General features: G+C 50.3%; 1 non-coding gene across 1 annotated transcript; it reads right to left on the bottom strand.

Moving 5' to 3' along the window:
* Window positions 1-588: 588 nt before the first annotated feature.
* TRNAI-UAU (transfer RNA isoleucine (anticodon UAU)) lies at window positions 589-682 on the bottom strand. Its single transcript has 2 exons — window positions 645-682; window positions 589-624 (listed from the first exon to the last, which is right to left on the bottom strand). It is a non-coding gene; the product is annotated as a tRNA-Ile (tRNA).
* Between the last annotated feature and the right edge of the window lie 6556 nt (window positions 683-7238).

Raw genomic sequence — 7238 nt, 5'->3', positions numbered from 1 at the left:
TCCCCAACTTTAACATCATGACCCCCTGTAGAAAGCCATACGTGCCAGTTACAGTTTCACAGGGAGATGCAAAAATCAAGTGACACCCATTTTTAAGTTGAGTAAATAAAGTTGAGGAGATAGTTATTAACTTCACCAAAAAAGTTCATTTCCCAAACAATGCTCAAAATGTTACCAATTCCCACCCTTCCTCCATAGCAGCTCTGTGCAGTGTAACTGTTGTGCAGGCAGCTTCCCATTAAATGCAGTTGTGGGATATTCCCTGGCCTGGAAATGTATGAACGACAGAATTTGAAGCGCAAACCTGGCTCCCTGCACCAGGTGGGATTTGAGTGTTTTGTCCCTGTCACTTAGGGTTTGTCAATAGTACAGATGCCATGGGCAGGACTCCAGGCTCTGCTGGAGGGATCCTGGCACAGGGACTGGTGGGGGAGAAAGGATTGTAGATTCTGACCTGCACTCTGGAGAGGAGCTAATAAGTGAAGGGGCATTTTTAACTTCTCCCCTGCCTCAGTGTCCCCTGGGCTGGAATTGTACATTCCACAGGGCCAAATGAGGGGATGACACCATTTGGTTAATGAAAACCTGTACTCCAGGTGAGGTTTGAACTCACAACCACAGCATAGCCCCTCTCAAGACTGCCCTATAAGTACTGTGCGCTAACCAATTGCGCCACTAGAGAACCTGTTGATTGTGATTCTCCCTAGGTTGATAAATGTAAGGAGTGACCCCAAAACATTCTCAGTGAAGTTGAGAGCAGGTAGCAACAAGTGTTGTACTTGGTGAGGTGGATTCTTCTTAAGGCTTCCAGACACCATTTCACCCTTTTGTTCTTCCCTGTGTAATAACAGAGCAGACTGAGACTCACTGTAGAGTCTTGCTGCAGACCAACAGATCTGAAATCACTGATCACCAGGTCTGAGCATTCGTCCTGCTTTGGGACAGTCTCTCTCATCCAACAAACTGCCCAGTCTGCGCTAGCAGTGAGGCTTCCTCACTAACAGCTGAAATCAGGGAGAGCTGTGTGAAGTGCTGGGACCCAGGGGTGCCTGAACAGGGGGGAACAACACCCCAGAACTTTTAAAAATGGGAGGGCTCTGCCTTGCCACTTTGTAATGACCATAAGGACGAGTGAGGGGGGAGGGGGTGGAGAGCAGTGAGCAGGAGGTGGGGTCTTGGGGGGAAGAGGCCGCACAGGAGCAGGGTCTTCGGGAGAAGGGGTGGTGCAGGGGCGTGGCCTCGAGTGGAAGGGGTGGAGCTACTGTTCAGGCTCTGGTGGCCACTACTTTTAGGGAGCCTGTTCCACTCCTGGTGGGACCACAAGACGTCCCAGAGCGGAGAGGGGCCAGCAGAGTGGTGACAGGGTGGAACGGCAAGTGGCCGGCAATATGGCCAGACAGTGGAGGGAGAAAGGGGCTTTCCCCCCAGCAGGTGAGAGATGAACTCTGGGTTTTCACTGACCCAGAGCAGCAGCTGTGGGTGAGGTGCAGTGGAGGGAGGGGCACATCCACAGAGCTTTTGGTGTCTGGATTTAAGAGCAAAAAGCCACTGCCCAGAGGGCTGTGGGTGGGTGTTTTGCTCAAAGTGTTGTGTTATGAATCTTCATTGTGGTGTTTTCCCAAGTTAATACAAGGTGAGTTTCCTCCTTTTTCTTAAAGTTTCTTTTCTACACTCAGTGCGTGTGAGTGGGGAAAGTATCGCCTCTTAGAGGGACCCAGTGGCCAGGGCTAGTTTCCCCAGGTTACTGGGTGGGGGCTTAAGCAGATCGTGTGTTGTATTGTTGAAGAGGAGCCCCAAGCACCCAGACAGGGAATTGTAACTTCAGCCTTCAGAGTAAGAGCCAGAGGTGCTGCCAGCTGAGCTAGCCAGGCCGCCTAAATGTATTAACCCCTTTCACCGCAAGAGCAAACACCGGGTACTTTTGCGCTTCTCAGCAGATGGAAAAGAGCCTCTTGGGGGAAATCCTCCCCTCCTCTTGCCCCTCCCTCAATTGCTCTGTGGCTTTTAAGCCTTCCCTTGGAGCTGTCAGCACCAGCTGCCTCTGCTTCAGATGCCCAGAGGAGGAGAGGTGTATTGGGGTCCAGCCTGGGACTCTTCCTCCCTCCTGCCTATCCATGACTATTAAACCTGGGCAAGAGGAAGAGGGTGGCAACTGGGCTGTCGACGTACTCTCTTTCGCATAAATCAGTGTGACTCCTGGCCTATCCCTGCAGAAAGGTGTACTGCATCTGTGTCTGGTGCAAGCTCAGATCAGAGGAATTGGAGGCTACCTCCTGCCCTCCACTGGTTCCACTATGGAGAGACATGTCCTCTAAACCGACCTCACCAGAAACCTGCACCAGGGAGTGGTCATCATAAAAGAGTTTCCTCTGACAGTTGGGAAAATGGGACCAGCGGTCCTCAGGCCATCTGAAACAATTAAAATCCACTCCCTACACCAAACACTGTGTAGTCCAGAGGAAGAGAGCCAGTTCCTTTCACACCTTAACTGGGGACCATAAACACTAATATAGCGTCACAAGTTCCATGGAGCACTGCAAATGTGAAGAACAAGACTCCAACCTCATCATTCTTCCCTGGCCAGGAGGGCCAGAAAGACAGGCCCTTCCTCCAATCACCCTCTACCCATCAAGCCACCCTAAAGCTGTTAATGTGCATTTCCTGAATGCACACCATGTCCAAGTCCAGCTTCTCCAAGTCACTGAACATCCTACAATCTCCTCCTGGGCCCTCCAATCCCTGCCACCTTCCACGTGGACACTTTTACAGATGCCCCTTCTCCAGTACTGCCCTCGCTCAGCTGTGGAGAGGAGCTTTTGTCCCCAGTCCCTGCCCCCTCTGGCACCATCTCCTAGGGCCACCCTGCCTCACTCTCTTCCCACCATATTGGGTCAACCAATAAGTCACATGGGAAATACAGCTCCCATCTCTGATTTTAAAAGGTCAGGTGGGCCAACTGGGGCAGAAGTCCATGCTCCATTGTCTTGTTGGGGATCTCAAAATCAGGGACTCACCTCAGGTAAAGGTGCTGCTGTGCTCCCAGAAAACAAGCCACCTCCACACAAAGAAAGATAAAAGGGCTGTTAAAGCCAGAGATTGAACCAGGGACCTTTAGATTTTCACACTAATGCTTGCCTAACTGAGCTACTTTGGTACCTGCATAATGCTATTTTGGCCTGCTGCTTCTCTGTCTGGGATGTTTTTATCAGCCATGGCCATGGCACACAAAAAGGATGTCATTGTGAGTGGCCCACAAAGACAAGGGTCGCTTTTGTCTGCCATGCTCAGCTTGACTTGCTTCCTCACACCATTCCTGCCTTAGTTCCCGGGTTGACCTGGTGGCAGAAGGGGACTGGGGGCCAGTGATGCAGGGAGGAAGTTGAGCTGGACCATGAGCTAGACTAGACCTTGACAGTAAGAGTCTGGCCACCACTTGCTGCCCCACCTTTTTGTCCTGGCTTCCCCGACTGGACGTCATTTAGGAAGGGAAGTGGGGCTTCTACCTCCCCTCCCCGATTTTCACATCACAGAGGAGCACAAACAGGAAAACAAATGGCTGCTCCATACTTCTCCCACGAGAGGAACCAGACAACCTTGGCTGTGGTGAGTAAGAAGCGTCTGTTGGCTGATAGGGCCTGTCCTCGAGGAGCTGGAACAGCAGCTGACACCTCCCCCTTGGCTCCACGCTGTGGTAAATGCTCATTGCCTGGCTGAGTGGGTGAATGCTGCTCTGGGCTCTGGAGAAAGTCTGTATTGGTCTGTCAACCCCCCATCTTCACTGAGCCAGTCTGGTAAGGTCTCGAGTGCCCCCTCCGGCCTGGCAGCTGAGAGTCTGTGCAGACATCAACCTCCCTGCCAGCCCCACAGGCGGCAGCAGCACCAGCCCCCCCAGCACCACAGGGACACTCAATGCACTTCCTGTGGGGAAATGGCTCCTTGGCATCCAGCTGCTAGAGTGAGAGCCAGGAGAGAGCAGTGTCTGGCTCACCTTGGGGGAGAGAAGAGACCTGATGAGAGCTGATCTTCAGTCTCCCTCGCAATGCTGGTCAGTTTTATTGCCACTATAATAGTCAGTGCTTCCCTTCAGGGCTGGCCCTAGAGGGGTGCAGGACCTGGGACAAATCCCCCCCTTTCTGCCCTTCCCCACTCCACCCCTTCCCCCAGATCTGACCCCTTCCTGCCTTGCATCTTCCTGCTCCATTCCTCTCCCTCCTCTTCCTGCACCCCACTGAACAACTGACCATTGGCAGGGGGAGGTGCTGAGGGAGAAGAGCAGGAGCTTGTCCATGTTAGGCCTGAATAAAGATATAGCAGACAAAACCAGGTATGCCAACCTGACCAAAGTCAGGCTAACAGAGGCTTGTGGGTAATTCCTGAGTGGAAAACACTAAAAAGCAGCAGCATGTTTTACAAGCGCTGAAAAAGAGCTGCATGGCACCAGTGCTGGGCAGCAAAGAGCAGCCCTGCTCCCGTGTTTGGTCCTTCCTTAGCATGCCAGGTGTCAAGCTCCAGTGCGTCATGGCTGTAGCAGGCTGGCTAAGCTGCTCTGCGTGCACTGTAGAGCATCGAAACTTGCCTGGTGTTGCCTGTCTCTCTCAGCAGACCTGCCCGCTCATTTGACTGACCCGGACTCTCCGGCACGGACCCTGAGGCAATGCAGCGCGCATCTCCAGGAGCCGCTGGGATCATCTGTGGCAAGCGTCAGCAGAAACTCTTCCAGCAACGTCCACTACCCGAGTAGGGCAGGTTGCTGAGTGCCAGGTCTGGGCAGCCAGTTTGCAGATCCAGTTGAGCCCAGCCTGAGTCCCTCCAGGTTCAAGTGCAGCTCGACCGAGCCCTGACCCTGAGTCCCTGCAGGCAGTGCCGGATCCCGTTCTCTGATACTAGAGGGAAGAGCTGAGACAGCTGATCTAGAAGGCTGGTGGACTGGACTAGAGACTGGCATGCAGATAGGACTCCTGAGGGAATCTTAGGCCTGACAAATGGATTGAGCTCGATGGGTAGCTGAAGCTGTTGAAAAGCTCTGTCCCACACCTCACGAGGAACAATGTTCTGTCAGTCAAGTGCAGGTTGACAGTTAGGGAGAATCAGAGTGATGTTCCCTTCAGAATCAGGCAGCCTCACCCCCTCTGTGCAGCCTCCAGCCAGCCTTTTGCAACTTGGTCAGGACTGCTTTTCAAACACCCCCAATATTACAGCAGCCCTCGTCCTTGCCCTTCTGGACCCCCACTAGGTTTACTTAACTCATAAGGAAAAATGTTTCTAAGACACCTCTGATATTACAAGCCTCATTGAGAACTTATCTGGTTCTACTGGTTGCTGGGGAACATAAGATGGTTTTACCCATACCCTGTTTGAAACTTCATATTTGTTTAACTGGCAGTGCACTATGCCTCACTTATAAAACAATCCTGAGGCAGTGGAAAAAATGTTCTGCACAATCTTTTTCACTCATGTGCCCACTTGGGCAAATGTAAATCAGTTATTAAATACTCTCATAACAAAAAATAAAAGACAAAAAGTAAAAAAAAAATCTGCAGCTCATTTGAATGCACCTTGGCTAATTACTAACCCTAACTGGAATCCCAATAATCCAGCTCAAAAGACAAAGTTGGATGGATTTTTAAAAGCTGTTTTAAATGGTATTAGAAATGTAGGGAAGTTAAAAACAAACAAAAAACAAAACCAGGAAGCAAAAACAAGGAGGCTGGGAAACTAGGACTTTTATTAGTTTTTTGAAGGAGCTGCCCGAACACAGCACATTTGGTACTATGCCAGGAATGCAGCTTTTTTTTTATTTTACTTTTTTTCAGCACTTGTGAGACATGCTGCTGCTTTTTAGTGTTTTCCACTCAGGGATTACCCACAAACCTCTGTTAGCCTGACTTTGGTCAGGTTGGCATACCTGGTTTTGTCTGCTATATCTTTATTCAGGCCTAACATCCACAAGGCCTGAAGCAGGGGCAGAGCTGGCTGCCAGTGGGTGCTGAGCACCTTTTTTTTCCCCCTGTTGGTTCTGCAGCCCCGTAGCACCCCTGCATTCACTGACTCGGCTCCTTTCATGCTCTAAAAAGAGGAGCAGAACCAGGACTATGGCTGATCTATAGGGCACCAGGTGAGTGGCAGAGACTTCAGCTGCTGAGAGTTTGCCTGACCCCTCAGGGACACAGTGTGAGGTGGTATCCCAGGCATCTCTATGAAAGGCGCAGAACAGGATTTACTTGGGGTGGGGAGAGAATTGAGAGCATCAGTTTGTATAAAGGTATTGCCTGGGTGAGAGGTTGTGAGCAGGATTCAAACCTACAGAGGGGAATACTATTGGATTTATCAATTCTAACACCTTAACCACTCAGCCATGAGTATAATAAGGCTTCAATACCACAGAATAAATGATCACAATGAACTGGTCAATCATCACAATGCCCAGGCTTGAAGATTTCCCACAGCAAACCTGGCTCCCAAAGCTCTGGGGGGGGGGAATTGGGGTTTGTTCTCTTTGCTTAGCCATGTGCAGTTGCACAGAGAGCGCGTTTAAAAGTCTCCCCTCCCACAGAGCAGGAATGGGAAATGATTCTCAATTTGAAGCCTGATGTGAATGCGAATGTCTGGACCAAGGGGACAGGGACTGGTCTTTGCTAGAGAAACCACTGTCAAGTTTTAGCAAATTAGGACAAGTCAGCAAATAAAAACAACCTCAGGTATCAAGTATCAGAGAGGTAGCCGTGTTAGTCTGGATCTGTAAAAGCAGCAAAGAGTCCTGTGGCACCTTATAGACTAACAGACGTTTTGGAGCATGAGCTTTCGTGGGTGAATACTCACTTCGTCAGATGCATTTACCCACGAAAGCTCATGCTCCAAAACGTCCCTCAGGTATCAGTAACTGCTACAGGTTGCAAATTCCTACATGTAGCAGTTTCTGGCACTACACCTGTGCAGCTCTGCTCCCTGACTCTTCGTGGGATCCTGCTCTCTCCTTAGCTCCACCCCACTCTGGCCCAGACAGTTGCAGATCACACAGAAGATGGGACTCCCTCATTTGATTGTGTGAAAGTAGAATGAATTACATTGTGAAAATAGAAAGGATTAAAGAAATGCTGTCTGTACCTTTAAGCAAAACTGTTGGAATGCTGCAATCCAGGTGTCAGGAATACAGACATTAACATAGAACAATTGGACCGTTTAAGGGCAATTGGTGAAGTATTAGCCTTAGATCGATAAGAGTTAGTAAGGAAGTAGGA

Source organism: Gopherus flavomarginatus, chromosome 16 (assembly GCF_025201925.1).
Source record: "Gopherus flavomarginatus isolate rGopFla2 chromosome 16, rGopFla2.mat.asm, whole genome shotgun sequence".
In the NCBI taxonomy this organism is placed as follows: domain Eukaryota; kingdom Metazoa; phylum Chordata; order Testudines; family Testudinidae; genus Gopherus; species Gopherus flavomarginatus.
The sequence above is the reverse complement of the archived record's forward strand: the minus strand, read 5'-3'. Positions and strand labels throughout refer to the sequence as shown.